The sequence below is a fragment of the Rattus norvegicus genome, chromosome X, assembly GCF_021556685.1.
Source record: "Rattus norvegicus strain SHRSP/BbbUtx chromosome X, alternate assembly SHRSP_T2T, whole genome shotgun sequence".
Taxonomy (NCBI): Eukaryota; Metazoa; Chordata; class Mammalia; order Rodentia; family Muridae; genus Rattus; species Rattus norvegicus.
In genome coordinates, this window is record NC_141554.1 from 30,483,208 (window position 1) to 30,498,497 (window position 15,290).

The window sequence follows — 15,290 nt, forward strand, 5'->3', positions numbered from 1 at the left end:
GAGCCAAATGAATGCAGTGAACAATATTATGCTTTGTTCTTATTAATTTACAAAGCATTTTGCAAAACATTTGCGTCTATAAGCATGGAAAATTTTGTCTATAATTTTGTTAGGTCTTTGTGTTGTCTGGGTTTGGGATAATAGTGGCATCATCAGAAATATAAAAACTTGGTCCTTCTATTTTAATGTTCTGAAAAAATTGTAGATTATTATCATTACCTTTTATTTGAAAGACTCAGAGAAACATGCACTTAATGTGCCTGATTTTGTTTGCTTGTTATACTTTGGGACTTTAAAGATTGCTTTCATTACACTAGAAATTATGTATCTTTTAAAATTTCTAATCTGGTCTTATTTAAATTTGGTAAGTAACATATATGAAAAAAATCCTCCTATTTTATGTTTCAATTCTGCAACTGCATAGACTTTTCTTTAATTTCTAATATTATACATTTATTCCCGTTCTTCCTGAAAAGTCCTTCAGATAGTCTTCAACCCTTTCTTATACATTCTCAGTCTCTTCTTTTACTAAATGCTAAACACATATAAATGTGTAGCTTGTTCAGTCCTTGTAATGAAAGGCACCTATGTTTCAAGGCTTATCATTTGGGCCTGATATGCCTGCCTCTTTGTGGAATAACCTTATCTCTCTTTGCCTTTCTGAGGTTTTACTGAGTTGCCTCTGACTCTTTTTATAGGGTTAAAGTGTCATGAGTTTGTGGCCACCCTGTTTGACGTGTTTCTTTGTATCACTCTCATTCTTCTCAAGTTTGGGCAGTCATATTGGTGAGATTTTAATCAGTATGGCTATTAATATAACTGAGACACTATCTCATAGCTAACACCCTGATACTCTGGCTGGTAGAGACTTTCAGCCCTACCTTTCAAAACGTTACATGAACCTTAGGTACAAGAGTATTTTTCCAGATATATTAATTGAGTTTAACACCAAAACTCGCATCTGATTCATTGTTATTTTCTGAAAATATTTCTGTAGCTGTTTGTTTGTTTATTTATTTATATTATTTTTTATTTTGGCTCAATTGCACCTCTACTCTCTAGCAAAAATGGTAATTTTTAGATGCAAGAATTGTTACTAGAGGAGAAATATATCCAGCAAAACCACATAATAGCTAGTCCTTAAAATTAGAGTGACATACCAGAAAAGTATATTGGTGTAAATGTAACAGAGTTTATGGGAGGAATCAGACACATTTTACTGTTCTCAGCGACCACTTTAAGAGATAAATGCATAAATAACACTGCTTAAGTGGGCAGGTACCTGATATTAGATAGTTCGTGGACTTAGTGGAAATCTACTATTAATATTCTAATAAAGGATTGTAGAAATGAAATAGTTCCTAAAGAAATGTTGTTTCTGATTAGAGTAAAGTGGAATCTCAGGCTGTCAAGGATGTGGAGAACAATTCTACATTTATGATGGAATTGCAAATTTATACAAACACTCTAGAAATTATTGACAGTTTCTTAGAAAATTAGAAATACATACCTGAAAACCAAGCTATACTGTTCCTGCATATATATCCAAAAGATTATCTAACAGATCCCAAGAACACCTACTCCACTATGTTAATAGCAAGCTCATTTGTATTATTCAGGAACTGAAAACAGTGCAGATGTTTGTAACCAAGAGAAAGATACAGAAAATTTGGTTCATTTACACAATAGATTTTTTTTTAGCCATTAAAAACAAGGACGTTTGAATGTTGCAGGCAAATGGTTGTAACTTAAAAACCTCTTCATGAATGAGATAACACAGACCCAAAAGGACATGCATTTTATGTACTCACTGGTGGATGGATAATAGACATAATGTACAGGATAGCCATGATCTAGTCCCCAGACCCAAAGAAGTTAAACAAAAAGGTCCGTGCAGAGATGCTTAAATCTCTATTAGAAGTGGAGATGATACAGACATAAGTGGAAGACAGAGGGAACGAAATTTGATGAGAGAGGTGAAGGAGAGAGTTATTGGTATCAGGATCAGGTGATTAAGAAACAGGACAGAAGGCCATAGGCACAAAAATTTGAATAGAAATCTCCAGCTCCTAGGAGTGGGTCTGTGTGGGGAATTTCTAGAAAGTCCAGGAGACCTGAGATACTGAAGGTTCCCAGGAGTCAATGCAGCTAACCTTAAGCAAGATGCCTAACAATCAGTACATGGAAAGTGAAAAGACCAACTCCTGTAGCCAAGAAAGACCCTCAGTGGTCAGATAAAGATACCAACTATTGTGGTTTGAAAATGCTTGGCCCAGGAAGTGGTACTATTAAGAGATGTGGCCTTGTAGTAGTTGGGGTGGACTTGTTGGAGGAAGTACATTACTGTGGGAATAGTCTTTGAGGCACTCTTCACAGCTGCCAGGAATAAGGCAGTCTTCTCCTGTTTTTCTCTGGAACAAGATATAAAATTCACATTTCTTCCAGTGCCATGACTATCTGGGTGCTGCCATACTTTCTGCTTTGATAATAATGGACTGAATCTCTGACCCCCTAGAGCAGCCCCAATTAAATGGTGTCTTTTGTAAGAGTTGCCTTGGTAATGGTGTCTCTAAAAAGGTATGGAATCTCTAATATACACCAACCCACCCACAAAACTTTGGACACAAAATTTCTCCTGTCTAAAATAAAGGCAAGTAGAAAGAAGAAACAGAACTGAAGAAATGGCTAACCATTAACTGACCCAATTTGATATGCATCCCAATGGGAAGTACCAATTACTAACATTATTAATGATACTGTTATGCTTGCAGACAGAACCCTAGCATAAATGTGAATTGAGAGGCTCTACCCAGCAGATGAATGAAATGGATGCAGATATGCATAGACAATTATTGGCTAAAAGTTGGGAACTTTTATGTAAGAGTTTGGGGGAGGAATTGAAAGCCAAGAATGGGATAGGAATGCCACTGAAATCTAACAGTGTCAACTTACTTGGACTCCAGGGAACTCTTAGAGACTGAACCACCAGCCAAAGAGCATGTATGGGATAGGCTAAGGCACTAAATACATATGTTGCATACTAGCAGATCCATGTCCATGTGTGTCCTACAACTACTTTAGTAGAGGCTGTCCTTAAAGATGTAACCTAACTGTAGTATCAGTTCCCCAATAGGGCTGCCTTGTGCCTCAGTGAAAGAAGGAATCCTGGAGAATATTGATGCACCAGGGTAGTGGAATACAGGTGTGTGTGTGTGTGTGTGTGTGTGTGTGTGTGTGTGTGTGTGTGTGTGGCAACTTCTTAGAGAAAGTTAAAGGCTTGGGGGACTGACTCTGAAGAGGGGACTCAAGGGGGCAGCATTTGGAATGTAAAGAACGAAAAAAAGAAAGATTATTTACACACAAATTACTACCTCATTAAAGCCATATTACAAAATTATTTTGTTCTTCTTGCAATAGATAATAATTAACAAAGTGTCATACAAGACCACAAGGTACAGACTATGAGAGATTTTGAAATACTCAGTTATAAATGACATGTATTCACTTACCTCCTTCCTGCAATGCAGAGAAACTGACAGCATGCACACATGTTCACACCAGACAATAGACATTCTGTAGCAAAGTAGTAACCAAAGTTAATCACCACTAACTGAGAACATATTTGCATTTGATGCCTTCTGGGGAAAAAGTCAGTTTTTTTCTAATGGAGTTTCACTAGGTACATCCACTACATTTCAGGGAAAACCTCATGACAGGGAGTAGTTGGGAAACACAACACTTATTTTAAACCTCTTATATCTTTGTTTTGTTATAATTTTCATGATCTGTGTTACTATAATTAACTAGGTTTTAAGATTTTTATTGTTTGGGGATCACAAGCAAATACATATGCATTTGACTATGCAGGTGTGGAAGGATGATGAAAACATCAAATGGAAAACAATAATGAAATTATACTGCATGTGGAATCTTTCTAAATTAAAAGAAAATGAAATATATTATTTTTCTGAAACTTTCTCACATACGAGAAGAACAGTAGCCTCTTTGGTCCTTTGAGACAAAACGTCCCTGGGTCATTGCTCATGATGAGTCATTCCTCTCTGGCAGTCATAGAAACACATGAAATTTTAAATTCATTCTCTTATATTTGGCAGACATATTTGAACTTTGTAGAAGAGATTGAGGCAAGTACTTGATATTTATGTAGTTTTTATTAGTAATTTTTAATTTCACAAGAAAAAGAATGCCACAGAGGATAATTACATAAGATTTAGCAATTTGGTGATAACATTTCCATGTATGTTAATCTAGCTGATAATTAAGGACCAGGAAGTCCTGCCAGTATATAAAGGCTCTTCAGTTTATGATGACCAGTATACCTATATAGTTTCCTTAAATTGACTATGTGAATTATATTCTATCTTTTTCAGTCTATAAAGGGGGAATAATAATTGTGTATATCTCATAGGAGTGTTAGGAATATCAGATGGACTAATTCCATAGTGGGGTGTAAAAGAGGTTCCAACTAAAAGCACAGGAGAAAAATGTAAGGTTTGTGTGAGCCAATGGTTGATTGGTGAGACGTGGTTCTAAATTGAAATGTCTGCCTAATGAAACATCTTTTCCTGAAGATAATTCATCTCTTGTGCGACTCCATTTCTGGTCGACATTTCCTGCTATTTGGAAGATATTTACCATCTTGGCGTTTTCCAAATGTATCACCTAACCCTTGATACATGAAGGTAAAACTTGAAATAAACTTAAAGTAAGTTATATGGGGCCTTTCAAATTGGGTCCTAAGACACAGGCAGAACCACATCCAGCCAGGCTAGTTTGTTTATGTGACATACTAACAGTTTCTTCCATTTCTTGTTGTAAATCCAAATCCAATACTCATCCAGTCCACTGCCTCAGATCTTTTTTGGCAAGCAAGAATGTGTAAGTAGGGTATTTCTAAAGCCACCATCAATTGAAATCTCATCTTTCTGCTACAGCTTTTCAATAGATATATCTGCTTTCTTCTCGAAATTGTTTTTTTTGTTTTTGTTTGTTTGTTTGTTTTGTTTTGAAGGGCTTTAGTGAGAATGATACAGTGTATACAGAACTCTTTGTGCTTTGCCCAGGGGAGGAATTAAGCAATGTTTTTTTTAAGATCAATGTATTTATTTTATTTATATAAGGACACTGTAGCTGTCTTTGGAGACACCAGAAGAGGATATTTGAACCCATAACAGATTTTGTGAGCCACCATGTGATTGCTGGGATTTGAACTTAGGATCTTTGGAAGAGCAGTCAATGCTCTTAACTGCTGAGCCATCTTGTCATGCTTTCTTCTCCAAACTGTTAAGCACATTCTACAGAAATTGTTGAGAAGTGGGTACCTGATAGGGAATGTTTTGTGGCAAGGGAATTCTGTTTTTAGGACCCTAAAATTTTTGCCTTGGACTGGAAAGATGCCTCTGTGTTTAAGAGAACAGACAGTTTTTCCAGAGGTCCTCAGTTCCATTCCCAGTAACCACATTTTAGCTCACAACCATGTTTAATGGGATCTTAAATGGTGTGTCTGAAGACAGTAAAATACATCTTTAAAAGTCTTTAAAAAAAGCTTCTGCCTGGACAGAGGTAAGAAAATTTTCCACACAGTTAATGGATACAAACATTTCTCTTGTTCTCAAGTAACCCATGGCATTTCTGAGTGCACAGATTTCCATGAACCTCAAAACTAACTACATCCAAACCTTTGGTATGAGAGGAGTTCTGAAGAAATTGGTGCAAACAGCTAATGTGTGCTTTATTTTGTGGTAAATATTACACAAAAATAGTCAGGTACCCTATGACCCTAGTTGATTAGTTGAAAGTTGACATTTGAGTAAGTTATGGGTAAATTAAGGAAATGTCCATAAGTCCTTATGATTGAGTTGTAGAGTTTGGATTTTGGTACTAAAGGATGAATTCGGGGTTGTTCACATGTTCAGATTTGTCCCAGATCTTTAAATATTTACATATTTTGAAAGTCATTTTCACTATTGTTTTAATTATAAATTATGTATAGCTTTATAAAAACTACACATTTCAGAAAAAATTACAATTATGAAAAAGATATTTCACACTGCTTGTTTGATCTATATAGAGGTCCTATTGGCATGTAACTTTTATGTTCTGATATCTTTGTAAGAATATGCATTTGTATGCATATATGTGTCTAAGCATATATACATATATGAGAATATGTGTGCTTCACTTATGGAATTTAGACAGGCACTGTTATACTATGTTTGTAATTTGTCCTTAAAACAAATTTCAGTTTGCAATAGTCATAGTCCACTAACATAATTTAGAAATGATATTTGAGCATTCTTGTGTGGTTGCTCTAATTAATTTATTGTATTTATAAATTGCAAACATAGCTGATCATCACCTTGTATATAATAATGAATATTCCTTTTTATTAATAATACCAAGTATTAAAATTCTGAGCTAATAAATATTTATATTTTAGTATTTAACAGGTACACTGAAATTGTGAAACAAACAACTTATAAATAGCAATACTTCCATTGTCATGGATTTCCAGGCTTCTTATTCTATTATTTGTAGTATTGTAAATACTAATTCTTAGAATATTTAAATGTAGCTATATGAAAACAGGGACAGGTTATGAGATCATATTGCTCTGTAGAATATTAACTATTTTGCTTTCTCAGTGTCTTTTTAATTTCTACCTTGACTTTATATTTGTTCAATGTTAAGTTCATATTTAACATTGGAAAATAGTGCATCTACAAGATGAGTGGCATCCTTATCAGTTTATCAACTTTCCTGTTTGAAATGCTAATTGCAAGCAACTGTGGGAATTTGACCGCAGTATTGTGCATTTTGTATTCTTTGGACTATGGGAAACTTATTACCTTCAAGAGTTTAATGTCTCCCCTACCCGAGATGCTGGTGTATATCCCTATTGATTTGACTTAGAACATTTCAACTGTATTTTTGTATGTATAAAACCAGATAATATGGCACTCCAGACACCGCCTGGACCTGAAGGGATGCAGTCAACAGTTCTCTGCACCCAAATCCTGTGGAAGGGAGAGCTAAACCTTCAGAGGAGCAGACATGGCTGGGAAGCCAAAAGAGACTACACTCTGCCCACATGTCTGACTCCAGAGGAAAACACATAATGCCATCTGGGATCCAAGTGCACAGGGGCTCTGGGAAAATGCAGCACAGTTACTCCTGGTTGCTGCCCTCACGGAGAGAGAAAAAGCAGTCCCCCATGAACAACTTGAGCCACGGGACCAGAGGTAAGACCAAATTTTCTGATCCAAGCAGCCTGCCTGGTCGACTGAGGACACAGGCCCACAGGAACAGCTGAAGCCAGAAGACAGGAAAGACTACATGTCTGAAAGCAGAACACTCTGTTCCCATAACTGGCTGAAAGAAAACAGGAAAACAGGTCTACAGCACTCCTGACACACAGGCCTATAGGACGGTCTAGTACTGTCAGAAATAGCAGAAAAAAGTAACACCAGAGACAATCTGATGGCGAGAGGCAAGCACAGGAACCCAAGCAACAGGAACCAAGACTACATAGCATCATCAGAGCCCAATTCTCCCACCAAAGCAAACAGTGAATATACAAACACACCAGAAAATCAAGATCAAGATTTAAAATCATATTTGATCATGATACTGGAGGACTTCAAGAAAGACATGAAGAACTCCCTTAGAGAAAAGCAGGAAAATATAAATATACAAGTAGAAGCCTCTAGAGAGGAATCACAAAAGTCCCTGAAAGAATTCCAGAAAAACATAATCAAACAGTTGAAGGAATTAAAAATGGAAATAGAAGCAAAAAAGAAAGAACACAGGGAAACAGACCTGGATATAGAAAACCAAAGGAAGACACAAGGAGCCGTAGATATAAGCATCACCAACAGAATACAAGAGATAGAAGGGAGAATCTCAGGAGCAGAAGGTTCCATAGAAATCATCGACACAACTGTCAAAGATAATATAAAACGAAAAAGCTACTGGTCCAAAACATACAGGAAATCCAGGACTCAATGAGAAGAGCAAACCTAAGGATAATAGGTATAGAAGAGAGTGAAGACTCCCAGCTCAAAGGACCAGAAAATATCTTCAACAAAACCATAGAAGAAAACTTCCTAACCTAAAGAAAGAGATGCCCATAAATATACAAAGAGCCTACAGAAATCCAAATAGATTGGACCAGAAAAGAAAGTCCTTCTGTCACATAATAGTTAAAACACCCAATGCATGAAATAAAGAAAGAATATTAAAAGCAGTAAGGGAAAAAGGTCAAGTAACATATAAAGGCAGACCTATTAGAATCACACCAGATTTCGCGCCAGAGAATATAAAAACCAGAAGACCCTGGACAGATGTAATACAGACCCTAAGAGAACACAAATGCCATCCCAGGTTACTGTATCTTGCAAACCTCTCAATTAACACAGATGGAGAAACCAAGATATTCATGACAAAAACAAATTTACACAATATCTTTCTATGAATTCAGCCATACAAAGAATAATAAATGGTAAAGCACAACATAAGGAGGCAAGCTACACCCTAGAAAAAGCAAGAACCTAATTGTCTTGTCAACAAAACAAAGGAAACAAAAACACACAAACATAACCTCACATCCAAATATGAATATAACAGGAAGGAATAATCACTATTCCTTAATATCTCTCAACATAAATGATCTCAACTCCCCAGTAAAAAGATATAGGTTAACAAACTGGATATGCAATGAGGACCCTGTATTCTGCTGCCTACAGGAAACACACCTCAGAGACAAAGACAGAGAGTACCTCAGAGTGAACGGCTGGAAAACATTTTCCAAACAAATGGTTGGAAGAAGCAAACTTGAGTAGCCAATCTAATATCGAATAAAATCAATTTTCAATTAAAAGCCGTCAAAAAAGATAAGGAAGGATACTTCATATTCATCAAAGGTAAAATCCACCAAGATGAACTCTAAATCCTAAATATCTATGCTCCAAATGCAAGGGCACCTACATACATAAAACAAACCTTACTGAAGCTCAAAGCACACATTGCACCTCACACAATAAGAATAGGATATTTCAACACCCCACTCTCATCAATGGACAGATCATGGAAACAGAAATTGAACAGAGACATAGACAAACTAAGAGAAGTCATGAACCAAATGGACCTAACAGATATTTATAGAACATTCTATCCTAAAGCAAAAGGATATACATTCTTCTGAGCTCCTCATGGTACTTTCTCCAAAATTGACCATATAATTGGTCAAAAAACAGGCCTCAACAGATACAGAAAGATAGAAATAATCCCATGCGTCCTATCAGACCACCACGGGCTAAAGCTGGTCTTCAATAACAATAAGGGAAGAGCGCCCACATATACATGGAAGTTGAACAATGCTCTACTCAGTGATAAACTGGTCAAGGAAGAAATAAAGAAAGAAATTAAGGACTTCTTAGAAATTAATGAAAATGAAGGTACAACATACCCAAACTTATGGGACACAATGAAAGCTGTGCTAAGAGGAAACTCATAGCTCTGAGTGCCTGCAGAAAGAAGCAGGAGAGAGCATATGTGAGCAGCTTGAAAGCACACCTAAGAGGTCTAGAACAAAAGGAAGCAAATACACCCAGGAGTAGTAGAAGGGAGGAAATAATGAAACTCAGAGCTGAAATCAACCAAGTAGAAAAAGAAAGGACCAGAGAAAGTATCGACAGAAACAAAAGTTGTGTCTTTGAGAAAATCAGTAAGATAGATAAACCCTTAGCCAGACTAACGAGAGGACACAGATAGTGTGTACAAATAAACAAAATCAGAAATTAAAATGGAGACATAACCACAGAATCAGAGGAAATTCAAAAAAATCATCAGATCCTACTACAAAAGCCTATATTCAACAAAACTTGAAAATCTGCAGGAAATGGACAATTTTCTAGACAGATACCAGATACCAAAGTTAAATCAGGAACAGATAAACCAGTTAAACAACCCCATGTCTCCTAACGAAATAGAAGCAGTCATTAAAGGTCTCCCAACCAAAAAGAGCACAGGTCCAGTTGGATTTTGTGCAGAATTCTATCAGACTTTCATAGAAGTTCTTATACCAATACTATCTAAACAATTCCACCAAATAGAAACAGATGGAGCACTACCGAATTCCTTCTATGATACCACAATTACTCTTATGCCTAAACCACACAAAGACCTAACGAAGAAAAAAAAATTCAAACCAATTTCCCTTATGAATATCGATGCAAAAATACACAATAAAATTCTGGCAAACCGAATCCAAGAGCACATCAAAACAATCATCCACCATGATCAAGTAGGCTTCATCCCAGGCATGCAGGGATGGTTTAATATATGGAAAACCATCAATGTGATCCATTATATAAACAAACTGAAAGAACAAAACCACATGATCATTTCATTAGATGCTGAGAAAGCATTTGAAAAAATTCAACACCCCTTCATGATAAAAGTCCTGGAAAGAATAGGAATTCAAGGCCCATACCTAAACATAGTAAAAGCCATATACAGCAAGCCAGTCTCCTAATATTAAACAAGTTGAGAGAAACTTGAAGCAATCCCACTAAAATCAGGGACTATACAAGACTGCCCACTTGCTCCCTACTTATTCAATACAGTTCTTGAAGTTCCAGCTAGAACAATCAGACAACAAAAGGAGATCAAGGGGATACATATTGGAAGAGAAGATGTCAAAATATCACTATTTGAAGATGATATGATAATGTATTTAAGTGATCCCAAAAGTTCCACCAGAGAAGTAATAAACCGGATAAACACCTTTAGCAAACTGACTGGGTATAAAATTAACACTCAAATAAATCAGTAGCCTTACTCTACACAAAAGAGAAACAAGCCGAGAAAGAAATTAGGGAAATGATACCCTTCACAATAGTCCCAAATAATATAAAATATCCCAGTGTGAATTTATCCAAGCAAGTAAAAGATCTGTACAATAAGAACTTCAATACTCTGAAGAAAGAACTTGAAGGAGACCTCAGTAGATGGAAAGATCTCGTATGCTCATGGATTAGCAGGATTAATATAGTAAATATGGCCATTTTACCAAAAGCGATCTACAGATTCAATGCAATCCCCATCAAAACCCCAATCCATTTCTTCAAAGAGTTAGACAGAAGAATTTGCAAATTCATCTGGAATAACAAATATCCCAGGATAGCTAAAACTATCCTCAACAATAAAAGGACTTCAAGGGGAATCACTATCCCTGAACTCAAGCAGTATTACAAAACAATTGTGAAAAAAAATTGCATGGTATTTATACAGGGACAGACAGATAGACCAGTGGAATAGAATTGAAGACCCAGAAATGAACCCACACACCTATGGTCACTTATTTTTTTACAAAGGAGTCAAAACAATCCAATGGAAAAAAGATAGCATTTTCAGCAAATGGTGCTGGTTCAACTGGAGGTCAAAATGTAGAAGACTGCATATCGATTCATGGTTATCACTCTGTACAAAGCTTAAGCCCAAATGGATCAAGGACCTCCACATCAAACCAGATACACTGCAACTAATAAAAGAAAAAGTGGGAAGCACCTCAAACACATGGTCAGTGGAGAAAATTTCCTGAATAAAACACCAATGGCTTATGCTCTAAGGTAAAGAATCGACAAATGGGATCTCATAAAACTGCAAAGCTTCTGTAAGGCAAAGGACACTTTGGTTAGGACAAAATGGCAACCAACTGATTGGGAAAATATCTTTATCAATCCTACAACAGAGAGCGGGCTTATATCCAAAATATACAAAGAACTCAAGAAGTTAGAGCACAGGGAGAAAAATAACCCTATTAAAAAATGGAGTTCAGAGGTAAACAAGAATTCACAGCTGAGGAATGCGGAATGGCTGAGGAACACCTAAAGAAATGTTCACCATCTTTAGTCATAAGGGAAATGCAAATCAAAACAACCCTGAGATTTTACCTCACACCAGTGAGAATGGCTAAGATCAAAAACTCAGGTGACAGCAGATGCTGGCGAGGATGTGGAGAAAGAGGAACACTCCTCCATTGTTGGTGGGATTGCAGACTGGTACAACCGTTCTGGAAATCAGTCTGGAGGTTCCTCAGAAAATTGGATATTGAACTGCCTGAGGATCCAGGTATACCTCTCTTATGCATATACCCAAAAGATGCCCCAACATATAAAAAAGACACATGCTCCACTATGTTCATCACAGCCTTATATATAATAGCCAGAAGCTGGAGAGAACCCAGATTCCCTTCAACAGAGGAATGGATACAGAAAATGTGGTACATCTACACAATGGAATATTACTCAGCTATCAAAAACAATGACTTTATGAAATTCGTAGGCAAATGGTTGGACCTGGAAAATATCATCCTGAGTGAGCTAACCCAATCACAGAAAAACACACATAGTATGCACTCATTGCTAAGTGGCTATTAGCCCAAATTCTTGAATTACCCTAGATGCCTAGAACAAATGAAACTCAAGACGGATGATCAAAATGTGAATGCTTCACTCCTTCTTTAAAAGGGGAACAAGAATACCCTTGGCAGGGAATCGAGAGGCATAGATTAAAACAGAGACAGAAGGAACACCCATTCAGAGCCTGCCCCACATGTGGCCCATACATATACAGCCACCCAATTAGACAAGATGGATGAAGCAAAGAAGTGCAGGCAGACAGAAGCCGGATGTAGATCGCTCCTGAGAGACACAGCCAGAATACAGCAAATACAGAGGCGAATGCCAGCAGCAAACCACTGAACTCAGAATAGGACCCCGTTGAAGGAATCAGAGAAAGAACTGGAAGAGCTTGAAGGGGCTCGAGACCCCATATGTACAACAATGCCAAGCAACCTGAGCTTCCAGGGACTAAGCCACTACCTAAAGACTGTACATGGACTGACCCTGGACTCTGACCTCATAAGTAGAAATGAATATCCCAGTAAGAGCACCAGTGGAAGGGGAAGCCCTGAGTCCAGCTAAGACTGAACCCCCAGTGAACTAGATTGTTGGGGGGAGGGCAGCAATGGGGGGAGGATGGGAAGGGGAACATCCAAAAAGAAGGGGAGGGGGGAGGGTGATGTTTGCCCGGAAACCGGGAAAGGGAATAACACTCGAAATGTATATAAGAAATACTCAAGTTAATAAAAAAAAATAATGGAGTTCAGAGCTAAATGAGTATTCACAGCTGAGGAATGTTGAATGGCTGAGGAACACCTAAAGAAATGTTCACCATGTTTAGTCATATGGGAAATGCAAATCAAAACAACCCTGAGATTTCACCTCACACCAGTGAGAATGGCTAAGATCAAAACTCAGGTGACAGCAGATGCTGGCGAGGAAGTGTAGAAAAAGGAACACTCCTCCATTGTTGGTGGGATTGCAGAGTGGTACAACCATTCTGGAAATCAGACTGGAGGTTCCTGAGAAAATTGGACATTGAACTACCTGAGGACCCAGCTATACCTCTCTTGAGCATATACCCAAAAGATGCCCCAACATAAAACAAAGACACATACTCTACTATGTTCATAGCATCCTTATTTATAATAGCCAGAAACTGGAAAGAACCCAGATGCCCTTCAACAGAAGAATGGATACAGAAAATGTGATACATCTACACAATGTATTATTACTCAGCTATCAAAAACAACGAGTTTATGAAATTCATAGGCAAATGAATGGAACTGGAAAATATCATCCTGAGTGAGGTCACCCAATCACAGAAAACACACATGGTATGCTGATACATTGATACATGGCTATTAGCCCAAATGCTTGAATTCCCCCAGATGCACAGAACACATGAAACTCAAGAGGGATGACCAAAATGTGAATGTTTCACTCCATCTTTAAAAGGGGTACAAGAATACCCTTGGCAGGCAATACGGAGGCAAAGTTTAAAACAGAGGCAGAAGGAACACCCCTTCAGAGCCTGCCCCACAGGTGGCCCATACTTATACAGCCACCCAATTAAATAAGATGGATGATGCAAAGAAGTGCAAGGTGACAGGAACTGGATGTAGATCTCTCCTGAGAGACACAGCCAGAATACTGCAAATACATAGGCGAATATCAGCAGCAAACCCCTAACTGAGAACAGGACCTCCGTTGAAGGAGTCAGAGAAAGGACTGGAAGAGCTTGAAGGGGCTCAAGACCCCATATGAACAACAACGCCAACCAACCAGAGCTTCCAGGGACTAAGCCACTACCCAAAGACTATACATGGACTGACCCTGGGCCCCAACCTCATAGGTAGCAATGTATAGCCTAGTAAGAGCACCAGTGGAAGGGGAAGCCCTTGGTCCTGCCAAGACTGAACTCCCAGTGAACGTGATTGTTCGGGGGAAGGCTGTAATGGGGGGAGAATGGGGAGGGCAACACAAATATAGAAGGGGAGGACGAGGGTTTAGGGCGATTTTTGCCCGGAAACCAGGAAAGGGAATACCAATCAAACCAGGAAAGGGAATAACAATCGAAATGTAAATAAGAAATACTCAAGTTAATAAAGATAACCAAAAATAAACATATAATATATGCCATTTTGATGAAGCCTATAGTTCTGGTTCAGTGCAATGTTCATTATGATCAGGTATATGAAAGACCCATTTGTAGAGATGCAGATACATTGCTACAAGATCCAGCCTTAGTTTTGTATGTTGGCAGCTTCTTTATATTTGTTTCTGTGTTGTGGAACCACATGGTAGATCTTGATGACCTAACAACTATCTACCATACTTTCCTGTTAAGAAACAAACATATAACTGCCTTGTTTCCAGAAGGTCTTCTGATGACCAACGTGCCACTCTTTGGTGTGACTAGGTTTCTCTATGAGATAAGGTATCTGAAACTACAGAATCCTATGAAGTTCAGTTCCAAAATGGCCCTTCAAGAGCTCTGGAGTGAGGACTCCTGCATTTTTAACATTTGTCAGAGTGGTCCTTGGGAATTTTCCTATTCAGCCAGAGAATACATGTAGTCCTAAACTCATTTGAAATAAATTTATTCTCTATCAACCATCAGCTTGAATTTTTGGGTATGATTAAGCTGACTTAATCCACTGTCTCTCTAATTTGTTGGTTTCTTTAAATAGCCTCATATCTCAAACTCTAATGATCTTGTGTATATATATATATGTCCAAAAAGTAGTAATAGGAGAATGCACTTATGAAATGCATGCTGTAAAAATGAACAAATGAAATGCCAGGTGAAGGCTTTTTATAAGGAGGTTGAGACCTAAGCAAAGAAAAGTAACATTCCTGCAT

At 37.6% G+C, this 15,290-nt stretch overlaps 1 pseudogene; it reads left to right on the plus strand.

Annotated features, from left to right (window-relative positions):
• The first annotated feature begins 4,697 nt into the window (after window positions 1-4,697).
• Window positions 4,698-15,004, plus strand: LOC120099309 (uncharacterized; annotated as a pseudogene).
• The last annotated feature ends 286 nt before the right edge of the window (window positions 15,005-15,290 follow it).